The 17,143-nt window shown below is 34.9% G+C and overlaps 1 non-coding gene across 1 annotated transcript; it reads right to left on the reverse strand.

The window, feature by feature from the left end:
• Window positions 1-474: 474 nt before the first annotated feature.
• LOC143402699 (U5 spliceosomal RNA) lies at window positions 475-589 on the reverse strand. The gene has a single exon (XR_013091764.1). It is a non-coding gene; the product is annotated as a U5 spliceosomal RNA (small nuclear RNA).
• Window positions 590-17,143: the final 16,554 nt, after the last annotated feature.

Here is a 17,143-nt window from a genome sequence, read left to right on the forward strand (position 1 = left end):
GAAAAATAAGAGATTGTCAGTAGCAAAGAGTGAAAAATTTGGGGCTTAGTTTTGGTTTACTTGGAATGATTTAGAAATAAAATTTTGAAAATTGTATGTAAGGAAAAAGAAAACCAGGAAATACAGCAGATAAGTCTGGGTAAGGATTGTGTTTCTGTGGTGCCACTTAAAATAATCTTAATCTATAAAGTTGTTAGCAAAGCACCATTCTTTTTTCCTTTGTAGGTGGAATAACAACAAGGAGTTAATTTTGTCATTATTATTTATTAATAACAATTAGATTTTTAGGTCATTATGAACATAAAAATTCTTAGGAGTTTACATGGCACACGCAGACAAAATAGAACATTTTATTTGTAAAATAATTTCTTAATAAATACAGGCTTTGGAAAATATAAATAAACTATAAGCTAAATTGCAAAAAATCTTCAAAAGTCCCCAAAACCAAAACAGTTTACTTTGTTTATTATTATTAACTATTATTAAGCCTGGCCTCAAAAAATTTGGTTAAGACTCAGAATTGTTCTTCTCCACAAAACAATTAATAAAAGGCAAAAGGTTTATATAATCTGAGGGGAAAACAAAGTATAATTTTTCTTTCTTAAACATGGATATGTCCACTAGTTTGTATTTGCAATGTAGTAGTAGGATATAAATGGAAACTATAAATAGTGAATTTTATTTAAAATCTTTTGAATATATACGCAACCAACTAAATTAATATATGTCTCACTGTTCAAGCAAGAAGTCATCAAGAGAGATGACATAAATATAGAGTGATTTAACATTTCGAGATTCCTATATTCACTTTTATTTGTGAATTTAACATGATATTTCTAGTTTTACATTGCTTCTTAATCTTTCTTTTTTCTTGTCCTTATTTTACTTCCCATTTGCCTGAGGTTGTTGTATAGATTTTAGGTGCTATAGCAAGTGTTGCATCCCTTTACAGGGCTTTCAGTTGCATTATGTGATGACAACCATCTGCTCAGGATCTCTTATCTTTTCCATTGAAACAACTTGAAATTAAAATTGACAGTAATGCTCTTCCACAGGCACTTACCCAGAAAGCAAAGTGGTGTACACTTATGCTGAACCAAAAATAGAGTATCTTAATACTTAATACTTTCATATTTAATTACAGTGTTGTATAGTAAGCTTTGTAAAAGCAAAGTGATGCTGCTGAAAAAAACACAGATCTAATCAAGGAAATGGTATGGGTAGTTCAGCAAAACTTATCTCCATGCCAGAATATTAAACAGGAAATGCCAACATCTGGATTTCTTGGACCAGCATAGAACCCATTTAGAATTATAATCCTGCAAGCATAAATTAACTCCTGTGATTAATTACTTTTATTAGTAAGTGAATTCAAATTAACAATTTCTTCCAACATCACAAAAAGCTCTGTGATAAGAGCAATATTTTACTTGGATTTAGAATGATTCCCTTTCAACTCCTATCCTGTGACCTTTTAACCTAGAATAATTGAGTAAATACATTAACTTTCCTCTGTCTGGTGCTTTGTCAAATAGGGATTGTTTAGGAAATTAGTTAATACAGTCTGTTAAAATTTCTTTAACAGAAAATAAAAACACATTGCATATCATTTTATGCAGGGTTGAGATGCAAAGCCTATCCCTCTCTGCCTTGTATTACTTTCTTCACAGTGGACTCAGAGGCAAATTTGAAGAACCTTGGAGCTGGGTAAAGTTGATAGGGAAACATTGAAATGTAATATGGAAATGAGTTAAAAAATGTGAATATTCACATATTTTCCATATGTTGTTAAAATTCAATTTAATACCATATTAATATGTAGTTCAAATATAGTTTTAAAACAAAAGTAATTTTATTTGGTAGGGATTAGTAGATGCACAGTGTATTATGATCCTTGCCCCCAACCTTTGTAAAATTAAGGATATTTGCCCCACTACTGTCAGGATAGTTGACTCCTCCATTCTAACTCCATTCCTCACTGGGGATTTGCTAAAGAAGTTGACTTGATCCTTAGTCAAAGCCCATTCAATGCCTTCACAATGCAGAATTAAAAAATTGGTCCTTTTATTTCAGTTTGCGACACATTTTCAGTGTGATCTCTGATGTAGAATTCTCCGTAAGATCAGCTGTTGTTTATTGCATGTTAGTCGTAGTTCTACTTATTCCTCTGCTCAACCCTATTTCCCTCAATCAACACTGATGTTATCCAGAGATCTCCTTCAAACCAAATTCTCATATGCCACACTTTCTCCCAGAATCTATTTCCAGTAATGGTTCTAAAACACTTTGTTCCAAGAGGAGCAATAAGAAGAAAACTCTGAAATTGAATATTGGAGTTCTGTCTTCCATTAGCTCATCCCCCCCTCCCAGCCCCCTGCCCTCCATTACTGGTAGTTGATGAAATACAAAGAGTCCTTGAGATACTGTGATAATCCAGTTAAGAAAATTTTCAGTGGCGTGAACTGTGATAGGATGCCTGTGGCTGGTAAAATATGTTAGATGTTTGAAGAGTATAGGGAAGAGTTCTTATATATCATAGAATTGGATATCTGTTGTTGAATGTTATTGACAGTTTTAAAATAAAAGCTGAAGTGATCAGTTATCAGTTTTAGGTCCCACTGTAATCTTAATATTCTAATCTTCTTCAGTATGAGTAATGAATAAGCTAAAGGTCAAACGCAGGACTCAAGTTTAAAGGTGAATAACTTCCAAAGAAAGTTGAATTCTCTACCTTGCAAATCCGTGACATGCAATTCAAGGTTTTGATTTGAAGAACAGTGACCTGATAGCTGAGACTGTGATGTTCAGATTGATGTGAATAAGCACTTTACATTTCCAGATGCGCTCTAAAAGTGTTGGTCTATGTGTAGCTTACTCCTTCTTGCCAAACACTAGTGGTTACTGTTTCCCTGTAAACAAAGAGACTTCTGCCTTGCAAGTCATCAAGTACCATACACACAGCATCTACTGCTAACTCTATTTCTTTCCATCAGACAATAGCTAATGCAATTAAGCAAGAACTGTGTTTGCTATTAGAATTAAAAGGGATTGCAGAATCACATTGGTTATACAGCCACATTTATACATACTGCCATACTAGAGTCTGTTGTATTCTGCTGCCCTTCTTATCCCCCTTCCTCTCCCCTCCCATCTGTACACGTGGAAAAATAAGAATTCATACCCCATTTAAATCAAATGTATGATATGCCAAGATCATTGTAATGTTCTGAGCAGCTAATAAAAAAGAAAAAACAAAGAATTAAAAGAGATTGCCATATTCTCCATGACAAGACCCTGTTTAGATGTACATGGTCAGACACATATGATGAGTTAGGGGAAGGGAATGTATACTTAGATGAGGAAGCATTCAGAAAAATAGGAGAAGGAGAAAAATGAGTAGATAACACCCTCATAAAGAATCTTATGGGCTGGGATTTTGGCTCAGCGGTAGAGCACTCACTTAGCATGTGCAAGGCCCTGGGTTCAATCCTCAGCACCACATAAAAATAAATAAAATAAAGATTAAAAAAAGAAACAAAACACTTAAAAAAGAATCCTATGTGTACCTACCTAATATGTGCTAGGTGGCTCTTTGAATTTTGCTCAAAGTAATAACTCCACAAATATGATGTATATCTGTAAGAAATTCCAAGAATAAAAGCAGAGAAAAATAATAGAAATAGAAACTTTGCCCTACTAGAATATTTTTATTACATAAAGTTGAAGAAAGTACTAGTTGACTATGCTCTCTGGAAAATCTTTGAACACAAACTGCCTGTAAGGAATGTCCTATTGATGAAACCAGCATACTCACTGAATTAGTAGTCACTGGCTTCTTTAGGTTTAGATGACTGTGGGAGATGCTATTACAGGGCTTGGTTTTCTACAACACTGGACATGATAACAATGCTGGAATAATAGGGCCAGGGTGCAGAGCTTAACTTTAGGAAGCAAAAGAGACACAACTATCATAATGAGCAGCAAGGCCTGAGTGACATCCATGGGTTCCTGACCTGCAGAACATTAAGAAATGTTTAATAAAACATGGTGTACTAAGGGAAAGTGAGATGGACATCGAAGGAGAATAGTATTTAATTTATACAATAAAAATTAAATCACGAAGGGGTGTTTTTCAGTTTCAAACTCCAAAAATTAAAATTAACAAGTTTTTATAATTTCATCAGAGAAATGAAATCACATGCAAACTGTCACCTGCAAAACTTGGGGTATAGTTAAATATAGACTGGCACCTCAGATCAGTTCACTAGAAGTAGAAGATGCTAGAGCAAGTAATTGATAAGAACACTGAAGTGACAATCCTGATGAATGCTGGAAGATGAGTGTGGGTCAGCTTGATAATTAAAAGCCCCTTCAGTGTAGAAAAACAGCACACTTTCATGGGTTTTACCTCTAGGAGTTCCATTAGGTTCCCATGGTAAAGATTAAGACAAAAATATCCCTTTTTCTTTCCAGAAGAAGGAAAGTGTAAAATGATCTTTGAAATATTTTCAGAGTTTTCTCTATAACAAAAACTGTCCTCTAAGGAATACTACTCTGTACCAAAGCCTATCTGACATGAATTAAGGATAACACAAAAATGACAACCCTTCTTGTCTTACAGTCTCATATAAAGGGAGAGAAAATAAAACTAAGGAGGACTTCTCAACTTCACTGGCCAGAGACTCAGAACCAGTTTAAAAATGAGATATAATCATAATCTTACAAAACATTTCCCCTGCTGGCACCTTACCACTATGTGTAAAGGGCTCCAGCACACCCACAGCAAAATACAGCTAAAAGTTGCAAGACGCAGACTGTAGTCAAGAAGTTCTTAGGGAAACACAAAGGTGTCAGTGGTTATAAAATAAACTGCAACAGGAAAACGAAATAATCTAACACCTAAAGCTGTAGAAAATTAAACAAAGCAAGACTCCTATCCATATTAACATAAAATCTGATATGAAAAGCCTCAATACCCCAGATTCTATTTTCTAACACATCATATCTAGCTTCCAACAAAAATATACAAGACATATAAGAGAAAGAGAAAAGTCTGAATTATCAAAGTGAGTATCATAACCAGGTTCACATTAGTAGATTTTGAAAGCATCAAATAGTTATGATTAGTATATCAAATGTAACACGAAAAATGCATTTGAGAACACAAAATAATGCAGCCAAAGATCCACAAAGCTCAGAAAACTAAGCAAGATAAATACTCTCTCATTTCATTTATTTGTCTCATATTCAAATGGTAGAAATCCAAAATGTTTTGGATATTCGTGGTCATTTGTGATATCTCATGAATTTAAAATTGTTTTGTTCTGTATTTCTATGAGAAAGTACAATTGGCATTTGGTAGGGATTGTACAGAATTTACATGTCTTTGGGTCAGATGAACATTTCAACAATTTTAATTCTTCCAGTTTATGAATGTGTACTGTTTCTATTTGCATCTGCTGCAACTTCCTTTCATTAATGTTTTATGGTTATAAGTATGCAGATCTTACAACTCCATGGATAAATTTATTCTATGCAATTTATTATTTTTGATACATTGTAAGTGGAGTTGATTTTTTATGGCTCATTATTAGTGTAAAAAATGCAACTTGTTTTTTTGTGTTTATTTTTAATAATTCTTTGTTGTTGATAGACCTTTATTTTATTTATTTATTTATTTATTTATTTATATGTGTTGCTGAGAATGAAGCCCAGTGCCTCACAAATGCTAGGCAAGTGCTCTACCACTGAGTTACAACCTGCAACTAGTTTTTACATGCCAATTTTATATCCCTTAAATTATGTTAAATTTATGAAATAAGAGTAATAACTTTTTGGTGTGCTTGTGTGTGTGTGTGTGTGTGTGTGTGTGTGTGTGTGTGTATAAAGTCTTTAAGATCATGTATACAGGGGAAATATTCTTCTGTTGGATTTAAATGACTTTTTACTTCTTTTCTTTGTATGATTTTTCTTGATAATACTTTCAGTACTCTGTTAAACATAAATGGCAATAGTGGGTAACTTTGCCCAGGATATACAGAAGAAAAGTTTTTTTGTTGTTTTTATCTCATGGGTTATGATGTTAGTAATGGGCTTTTCATAAATGATGAGAAAATTTCACTGAGAGATTTTCTTTCTGTACTTATACCAGACCTGGGCTTTGTTCCTATCCTTTCCAGTAGCAGAATGTTCTTCAATACGTGACAAATAATATCCCATGTCCCCTGAGGTATAGAATGTAGGGCAGGCTACTTTCTGGGGTTCCTCAGTTGTAGTAGAATTGGGCATACCCAAAAGACATTGTATCAACCATGAGCAGATTTCTTGAGCATTTTGAGAACCAATTCACCTTAAATCCTAGATTTCTTCTGTCCTTTGCTGCCTGTTTGTAGGTAATAAACACACTTCATGCAATTCACACGTGAACATGTTATTTCTCACCAGACTTATTTGAGTAGTAGGAATTTCAGCTTGAGATTTAGTATACCACAGTGGTGACCCATGCAAAGTGAACCAATTTGCACATATGTTATAATTTGAAAAGGAATTTAAATTAGTTATAAACATATATTGCAAATTATAACCAACTGCTGTTTTATTACACTATCTGATGTAGAAAGAAAGAAGAGTAATTGGAAAAATAGGTTCAATTAAAAGTGGATAATATTTATATGATATATTTGAAATCTGATAGTAGATAGATATAGCTATTATCTATTAGGTAGAACAATGAAGTACTATTCAGGATTAAACAAGAAAGTAGATTCCAATACTTTCTACAAAATAGATGAAAATTGAAGACATGCTAAGTGAAATAGGCCAATTAGTCAAATATCGAATGATTCTACTTCTATTCAGAATCTAGAGGAGTAAAATTCAAGAGACAGAAAGTAGAATGCTTTTTTTTTCAGATGCCAATGAAGAGAGCTAGGGAGACTTTTTATTTATTAGATTAAAGATTTCAGCTGTTTAAGATTAAAAGAGATCTGTAAATAAAATGACAGTGATGGGTGTCCACTCATATGTACCTAATACCATTTAAAAATTTAAAAATGGTGAAGATGGAAAATTTTGAGTTATGTGTATTTAACATGATAAAATAAGTAAGACTGATAAAGAAATAAAGAAAAAAAGGAAGATTTCCACCAAGTAGACAAGATTTATAATCAACAGAGAAACTGACCCAATTTAGTTTTAATCATTCTGTGTGAAGTCTAAATATACCTATTAAAAGACACAGACCACAGACTGTTAGAACACATTTTTTAAAAAGATGCAACTCTATGTTGTGTACAAAAAAATTCATATTAAAGTTATAAAATATACATATCAGAAGTAAAGGAATGGAAAAATAAAAGCTTCATGGATGCTAATAAAAATAAAACTGAAGTTATTGAAACTATAAAATTTGTAGGCATAGTCATTTATTATCCTAATGATGACAATGATATCAATGTAGATGACCCTTATATAGCAATATGCTAACAGTTCATTTCTTCAAATTTATGACTATTGCTCTGTTAGTATATGAATGTAATTCACTATGTGTGTAGTTGAAAAATTTATCAAGCTAATAAGATAGAAAAGGATAGGCAACAGAAAGTAAGGAAGGAACAGCAAAAGGTGGACAAGAAAGCAGGCGTGAGAAAAGCTATTTTAACATGCCCCCACATATTCTAAAAGAGTGCCTGTTCCTCAGAAGGGGCAAAGTTTCCACGACTAGACTGTGTGATGAGGTCTGAGGGTAGAAAAATTGAAATATCAAGAACCAATCACAAAGCACACATCCCTAGTAACAGTGAAGAACCAAAAGCACACATCCCTAGTAACAGTGAAGAACCAATCAAGAGGAGCTTATCAACTTCTTATGGGCCTTTAAAAGAAGAAATCTGTAATACTTAGAGTGTTCTTGCTCCTCCCAGGCTTAGCGCTCGGAGTGAAGATTCTTTTTTTTATCTTCCTTTTTAGTAAAATCCCTTTTCACTTGCTTACCTATGTGTTTGCAGTGTTTATTCCTTGACTCCATGCAACACAAACACAAACTTGACTCCTGCCAGTAACATTATTTAAAATTATACAATAAAACCCACATAGTTTATCAAATAAATGATGTGAGCCTCCCCAAAATAAAAACACAGTATCAGTCTTCCACACTTTTAATAGAAATCTAATAATATTTAAACTTTTATGCATATTAAAGATACCATTTTATACATATTAAATTATTATGAAAAACTAATGCTACAACAAATATCCTCATTGCCTGTTGAAAGATTTGATAATTGCTTAGGGAAGTGAACAGCCGCAGGTTTGCAACTTTTGAGTTATTGTGTAGTGATTGAGAATGGTAATTTGATATCACATAAAGTTTGTTATATCTGATAAAGATTACAGCAAATCAGTGAAAGCCTGTCTCAAAAAATTAAAAAGGGCTAGGGATGTGGCTCAGTAGTTATGTGTCCCTGGGTTCAATCCCTAGTACATAAAAAGCCCCACAACAACAACAAAATTTATTACCCATAATGTACTTGATGAACTGAATCAGTATGTTGATTTTTACATTGATCTTATTTTCATTTAGTTTCTGCTGTTTATTTGGTTTGAACTTGTTCTTTTTAAAAAATAATTTTTTAAACTGGAATGTGAATTAACTGATTTAAAATACTTTTCCTTTCTAATTATACAATTAGTACTACAAATCATCATCCATATTCTCCTTTATCTGAATTTCACAAATTATAGTAACATTTTTGTTATAATTTTAGTTTGGTTAGAAATCCTTCCTTACTAACCTTTGGTTTTTTAATTTACTCAGGATTATTGGTAGTGCAGTATTTTATTTCATGTATTGGAGATTTGCCAAGATCATTTTATTTCTAAAATTCTTTTTCATTCAATGGTAGTAAGAAAATGTATTTTGTATTATTTAAACAATTTTAAATTTAATAATACTTTATGGCAGAAAATTTAATCCATGTTGGGAGCTATTTCAAGTTCAAATATTTTAAAAATGCATTATTCTAATTTTGAGTAGAATAATTTATTTGTCAACTATGGTAATATTCATTGATTCTATTTTTTATCCTTGATCATATTTTTGTTAGTGCATCCTATTAAAAACTGAGAAAATAATATGGAAATTCCAGTTAGAAGTATAGATTTGCCTATTTCCATTTTTTCTATTAGTTTTTATCATATATTTTGAAATTCTGTTTCAGGTACATAGAATATTTCTTCTTGAAGAATTTAATCTTTTCATAATGAAATTACCTTCCTTTTCCCTATTTATCTTTTGTGATCCTGAATGTACTTTCTTTTTCTTTTTTTTTCTTTTCAAACATTTTTTTCTTCACACATATTAATTGTATATATTAAGTGTACACTGATCAAATCTAACCACTTTTTTTCTACCTTGCCTCCCAAGTACCCTTCCCAACCTCTCACAAATACATATTTCTTTTTTGGGAGAAGGTACAGGGATTGAATTCAAGGGCAATGGAAACTGAGCCACATCCCCAACCCTATTTTGTATTTTATTTACAGACAAGGTCTCACTGAGTTGCTTAGCACCTCACTTTTGCTGAGGCTGGCTTTGAACTTGCAATCCTCATGTCTCAGCCTCCTGAGCCACTGGGATTACAGACATGCACCACTGTGTCAGGTGCAAATACATATTTCTGCTTTTATTCTTGTGGTTAAATATGCAGAATTTGCAACTAAATATTTTAACCACTTGAAGTGTATGATTGTTTTACTATCACTATTCTTCATCTCCAGAATTATTCATCTTCTCCAACCAAAACACAATATTTATTAGAAAACAAAGTATCATTCTGCCCTTGGCATAATTTCTGTCCTTATAAATTTGGCTTTTTATTATGCGTTGTGCACTGTGCTGGTTGAATCATACATACAGTTGTCCTTTTTTTTATTGGCTTATTTTATTTTGTATAACTATCATCAGGGTTCTCGTAGCATGTGTCTGAATCCTCTCCCTTTCCAAAGGCAATACTCCATTGTATGTGTAAAACATGTTTTGTTATTCACCATCCATCAGTGGAAATTTGTGTTGCTTCTACTTTTTTAGATATTATGACTAATAGTGCTGAGGTGAAGCAGAAGATGTTACTCCCAGAGTATGCCACACTTGTATGAGAAATATTTTGAGCTGAAGGTAACTAAGAAACAACATTAAAAAAAAAATGCCTCACTGCCCTCCCTCCATTTGCCTAAAATGGAACCCAATTTTCACAGGTGTCCTTCCTCTCTTATCTGTTAGGAAGAATTAACTTTGATCAATTAGATAACTTCAGACCTGTAGCTAACTGGAGATGGCACCAGAGGAATCTAGACAACAAGCTTCACTAGCTCTCCTTTATTGAGCATTAATTTCCTAAATATTTACTGTCCTGTGGTTCTGCTGTTCCAAGGGACTCAAGTTTGTTTCCCTTCTTTTGTCACTTTTCTAAAACTCATTGTCCTTTGTTAAAGATGGTATATGACATAGAATTCTGCTGGGAGCCATTAGCCAAGAAGGTATGACAATTTCCTTGCCAGCGTACCCCATGTTGCTTAGTGGAAGGACTCAAGGAAATAGGACATTTTGCAGTGACCTTGCTCAAGGACCTGGGCAGATCCGGGTTTAGGGCATTCCCAGTTTAGGAAGGTTATTCCTGCTGGGAATAGGGCATATCCTGCTGCCTGAGTTCCTCTTGAGTTCTCACAGGATTCATACAGTATTTTTGGGAGACAGAAGCCCAGTGGAGGTATGGATTTGGGCAGAGAACGTGGATTTCCCCAGAACATGTTTGGAGAGGGCCGGTGTGAGATTGGGAATAAAGAATTGCTGTTTGAATCTACAAAGCTGTGAGTGGCTCATGATTTTGTGCCCAGCCAGACTGCGGCATTTGCTGGTCTGTACGCGGAATGCCTGAAGCTTTGGGATAAGTGAAATTGCTCGCCCCTGAGGGAAGGCGAGAGAATGGGTGGCCATTTCAAAAAACAATGTGTTCTTCTTTTGATTTATTTTGTTTTTGTTTCAAGCTGCCTATCCCTAGAAATTTCTCAGGCAAACTGGAAAAAATGGCTGACTAAAGGTTTGAAGTTTGTCGGCCCTGAGGAAGAGAAAATTGATACAACGATTTTTTATTCTGTTTTTGTTTCATTCAGTTTTGGTTTTGTTTTGTGTTATCTTATTGGATTGCGTTATCTTTATAGTAGATTAGAAATTAGTAAAAAACAAACCAAAAAGATGTTAAGTAAACTGTTAGAGGTTCAGACTATGGAGAAAGACATTTTAAATCAAGCAAAAGAGAAGGTCTCTTGAGCTAGTCAGACACAGGAAGAAAATTTAAAGGAAAACGGGTTGTTAGGAAAAAGGCCACAACAGGAGGCTGTTACTAACTCCGTTTTATCACAAGAGGGCGTAATTCAACCAACAACCCCACCGATAGAGACAGCTGAGTGGCCCTCAAACCCCGTAGTTGATAAATGGGATCCTGAGACAGGACCTCAAAGATTAGCATGCCCTGTACTTGAACAGGTAGGAGGGCAGCGAATTCACCGTGCTTTAGATTTTAAAACAGTGAAGCAGTTAAAGGAGGCTGTAACAACCTATGGTCCCCAAGCTCCCTTCATGGTAAGCATGGTAGAGTCCATTACTAACTTGGACATGACGCCAGCAGATTGGGCTAGCATGTGTAAATCTGTGCTAAATGGAGGACAATATTTGTTATGGAAGGTTGCCAATGAGGAATTTTGCACGGAGACAGCTAGGCGAAATGCAGCAGCCAGTTACCATCAAAGAAATCTAGATATGTTGTTAGGAAAAGGACCTTATGAGGGTCAACGGCAACAAATTGAATATGATCCTGCTATATATGCACAAATTGCTGCAGACGCAGTTAGGGCATGGAAGACTTTACAAGCACATGGAGATTTACAAGGTTAGCTATCTAAGGTAATACAGAGAGCTAATGAACCTTATGCTGACTTTGTAGATAGGCTAATTCAAACGGCTGCCAAAATTTTTGGGGATACAGAACAAGCAATGCCATTAATAAAACAACTGGCTTATGACCAAGCAAATTGTTGCTGCAGAGAGGTTATTAGACCATGGAGACATGAAGATTTAAACACATATATTAAATTATGTAGAGATATTAATGAACAAGGGCAAGTCTTGGCAGCTGCAGTACAACAGGCTTTAGATGCCAGGCCAAAAACATGCTATGATTGTGAACAAACAGGACATTTTAAAAGGAGTATTCCCATAGGAGGAGGGTTGAACAAAACTAGGTATCAAAGAAATAGAATACCGGGTATTTGCCCACGATGCCATAGAGGGAGACATTGGGCTAATGAATGCCATTCTCAAACCACCATAGAGGGTACTCCCTTATCAAAAAATGGACAAGGACCAGGTATTTACCCACGATATCGTGGAGAAAGGCATCAGGCTCCATTGCCAAAAAAACAGACAGGGGGGCCCAATGCTCCGGGGCCCACAACCACAAATATATGGGGGAGTGGAGGAACCCAGCAACACCATCAGGGTAGTGCCCAGGACACATTGTCCATTAAATCCCTCATCGGACAAACCCGAGGGAGCGCAAGTTGGACATTTGCGCCTCTGCCAGAGCAGTACTAACTCCAGAGATGGGAGTTCAAATCATTCCCACAGGAGTAAAAGGACCTCTTCCCCAAGGAACAGTAGGCTTATTATTGGGACGTAGTTCATCTACATTAAAAGGACTTATGATAAGTCCTGGGGTAATTGATCCCGATTATGTAGGTGAAATAAAAATTATAGCTAGTTCTCCCAGAGGTATATCAGTAATTTCACCTGGAGATAGAATAGCACAGTTGTTAATAATACCCAGCCTACATGATAAATTTCCTAGTCGTAGTGTAGAAAGAGGTTCCAGGGGATTAGGCTCCACAGGTGTAGATTGGGCTATGTTGTCTTTAAATTTAGATTTTTGCCCAATGCTAAAACTAAATATTCAAGGACACGAGTTTAATGGGCTACTGGACACAGGTGCTGACCTTAGCATCATATCTAGTCAAGAATGGCCAAAATATTGGCCATTACAACAAACCACTCAAATGCTTCGAGGCCTATGAGTGGCGACTAATCCCCAAAGAAGTGCAATGGTATTAGATTGGAAGGATCCTGAAGGATGTGAAGGAACTATACAACCATATGTATTGGATCATCTTCCTATAAATTTATGGGGACAAGATGTCCTAGATCAATTAGGTTTGACGTTAACAAATAATATCAATCTTAATGCGCCCACTACTAGGGCTAGACAAGGTTTTAGGAAAGAAAAAAGATTAGGAAAACAAGGACAAGGTAGAGCAGCACCAATTCAAATAGATCAAGGAACAGACAGACATGGGTTGGATTTTCAGAAAGGGCCACTGAGACAATCAAAATTACTTGGAAATTAGAAAGACCAGTGTGGGTTCCTCAGTGGCCCCTGACTAAAGAAAAGATACAAGTAGCCCATGATCTGGTCAAACAACAATTAGCGGAAGGACATATACAACCTTCCATATCTCCCCATAATACTCCCATTTTTGTCATCAAAAAGAAATCTGGTAAATGGAGATTATTGCAAGATTTAAGAGCCATTAATAATGAGATGGTTATTATGGGACCTGCTCAATCAGGGATTCTTCAATTGTCTGCTTTGCCAAAAACCTGGCATGTTTTAGCTACAGATATTAAAGATTGTTTTTTTTCAATTCCAATTCATCCTGAGGATATTCCACGTTTTGCATTTACTAATCCTGCATTAAATCATGAAGGTTCTGATCAGAGATATGAATGGAAAGTACTCCCTCAAGGGATGGCTAACAGTCCAACTATGTGTCAAATATATGTTAACAAAGCAATCCAGCCACTTAGAAATCAAAATCCTGAACTACAAATATTTCACTATATGGATGATGTATTATTGGCACATAAAGATAAAAACATATTGCTGGAATGTTATGCCACACTTACAAACTTATTAAAAAATTATAATCTAGAGATAGCAATAGATAAAGTACAATTAAATTTTCCAATTAATTATTTAGGAGTTCTATTATCCTCAACCATGGTCCGTCCACCAAAAATTCAAATACAAGTAGATCAACTCAAGTCACTTAACGACTTTCAAAAGTTATTGGGAGACATAAATTGGATAAGGCCTTATCTAGGCATACCAACAGGAGAGTTGGGACCTTTATTTGATATCCTAAAAGGTCCATCAGATCCAAACTCACCCTGCATGTTAACGCCTGAAGCAAGAAAGGCATTGAAAATTATTGAAACATATATGGAAAATATACATTTGGATAGAATTGATATAAGTTTGCCTTTATTATTTATTGTACTACCAACAAAAAATATTCCTACAGGAGTATTTTGGCAAGAAGGTCCATTATTGTGGATACATTTATCTTATTCTCCTAACACTATTCTTACTAGGTATCCTGAGGCTGTAGGACAATTAATACTCAAAGGAATAAAAGCAGCGAAGGGAGTGTTTGGAATTTCTCCCAATAAAATTATTACTCCATATACTATGGATCAAATTGATGAGTTAGCTAATGAGTTAAATACTTGGGCAATAATCATGTGTAAATCTAATGTTTCATTTGATAATCACTTACCATCTAATCCTTTGTTGTCTTTTTGGTCTAAGCATCCTGTAGTTTTTCCAAAAATGACAAGAAAAACCCCTATCATGAATGCTCCAAATATATTCACTGATGGGTCAAATAATGGTACAGCAGCAGTAGTTACCCCTGATCAAACTTTTACATTTTTAGTACCCAAACAATCAGCTCAAAAGGTAGAGCTTAATGCAGTTTTACAAGCTTTTTTGATGTTTAAAGATTCTGTATTTAATTTATTTTCTGATAGTATGTAGTTAATGCTATAGTATCTCTTGAAGATGCTGGTAGGATTTCCCCTTCTTCTACTGTTTTCTCTTTGTTTTCCACTATACAAAGTCTGATATGGGACAGAAAAGATCCATTCTTTATAGGACATATTAGGGCACATACAGGATTGCCTGGAGCCCTTAGTTTGGGCAATGATTTAGCAGATAAAACTACACATGACATACGTATTTTCTCTACACTAGAAGAAGCTACAAATTTTCATAAAAGATTTCATGTTAATGCTAATACTTTACAAAAGCGTTTTAAAATAACTAAGGAACAAGCCAGACATATAATAAAACAATGTCAAGATTGTGTGACCTTTTTACCACAAGTTAATCTTGGAGTCAATCCTAGAGGACTGATACCTAACCATATTTGGCAGATGGACGTCACACACTTGCCAGAATTTGGAAAATTAAAATATTTACATGTTACAGTTGATACCTCTTCCAAATTTTTTATGGGCTCCCTTCATGCTGGAGAAAAAACTAAAGATGTTATAGCTCATTGCTTACAAAATTTTGCCACTGTGGGTGTTCCTAAACAGTTAAAAACCAATAATGGTTCTGGCTATACCTCTACCTCTTTTAAACAATTTTGCTCATCATTTGGTATTACTCATATAACAGGAATCCCATACAATCCACAGGGACAAGGCATAGTTGAAAGAGCTCATCAAACTATTAAAACATACTTATTAAAGCAAAAAGAGGGAATTGGAAAGGGGTATATATCCCCCAAAGATAAATTTAAAATAACGCTTTTTACTCTAAACTTTTAAAATTTGGATTCATCAGGACTTAGTGCTGCGGAAAGCCATATGTATCCAAAAAATGTACATAAGCCTAAAGTACTTTGGAAAGATATTCTAACAGGACAATGGAAAGGTCCTGACCCAGTGATTGTCTGGAGTCAGGGCTCTGTTTGTGTGTTTCCACAGGGAGAACAGCAGCCGATTTGGATTCTAGAGATTAACTAAAACAATTTCTACAGATTGAAAAGAAGATGATTTGACTCAAATCCATAACAGCTGATATCCAGAACTCCAGCTTGGCCATTCTTACATCTGCGACAGTGATTAACCAGGATGCTTTTTTCAATATCTATTTTATTATTGCATTTTTCCACATCATAAGGTTCTATTTTTATTTTATGAGCTCATACAAACCTAGGTTAATGTTTTTCTGATCAGTTTTATTTTTTAACTGTGGAGTTTTTAAACATTGCAATGGAGATTTCACCTAGGTAAAGCTACAAGGCCTTTATTATTGTCTTATGTGTTGTACTCTTGTGTTTTGTGTTGTATGTCTGTGTGTGCGTATGTCCATATTTCATATATGAGGAGCACTCATGAAAAATGGATCCAAATTATTATTTTTTTTTATTCACGTGATTTAAATGGCTTAATTTAAATTAGGTAAACAGCTGTTAAGGATTGTTTTTAAAGGTGGTTAACAGATCTGTTTGTTTACTAATTTAAATCAGGTAAACAGCTGTTAAGGATTGTTTTTAAAGGAAGTTAACAGATCTGTTTGTTTACTTTCACCTTTCCTTTTCATTATATTTAATAATTATTTTCAGGATAATGTCTCTTTAGCATCATTGCCAGAATTCCTATCTTCATCCCAATGAATATAACTCAACAAGTATGCTCAATCAAGGAGTCAACTTAATTTGGGAGGAAACGGACTTTGGGAGGAGACGGACATAGTGATAGATTCCTCCGCTTTGAACTGCTTGCAGAGCTTGCCTGGACTATGTAACTATCGTTTGGTGCAGCGAATTGTGGTAATGCTGGCATATCTTTGCTGATGGTGTCACCAGTGATGCAATTTTTATTTCCTTGCCAGCGCACCCCATGTTAATTTTGGTAGTGCTGGTATATCTTTGCTGATAGTGTCACCAGTGATGCAATTTTTCCAAAGGAGCCGTCAATTGGCTTGGTGTCATGGTATTTCTGTATCCTCCTCCCTTCTGCTAGTGATGGTCTAAAATTTGGGGGCCAATGGCTATATGCTGGACTGGTAGTCAGTGACAGGTATGATCCAATTGCAATGGTATCAACCTAAGACAGGAGGCTGATGCCTAAAGGTCAGTTTTCCGATGACAGTTAAGAACCATATGTTGAATTGGACAACCTACCAGGCATGGTCCTTAAGCCACATTACTTGTTGTTTAATTAATCAGAAGTGGGGAGATG

The sequence above is a fragment of the Callospermophilus lateralis genome, chromosome 6 (genome assembly GCF_048772815.1).
Source record: "Callospermophilus lateralis isolate mCalLat2 chromosome 6, mCalLat2.hap1, whole genome shotgun sequence".
NCBI lineage: Eukaryota > Metazoa > Chordata > Mammalia > Rodentia > Sciuridae > Callospermophilus > Callospermophilus lateralis.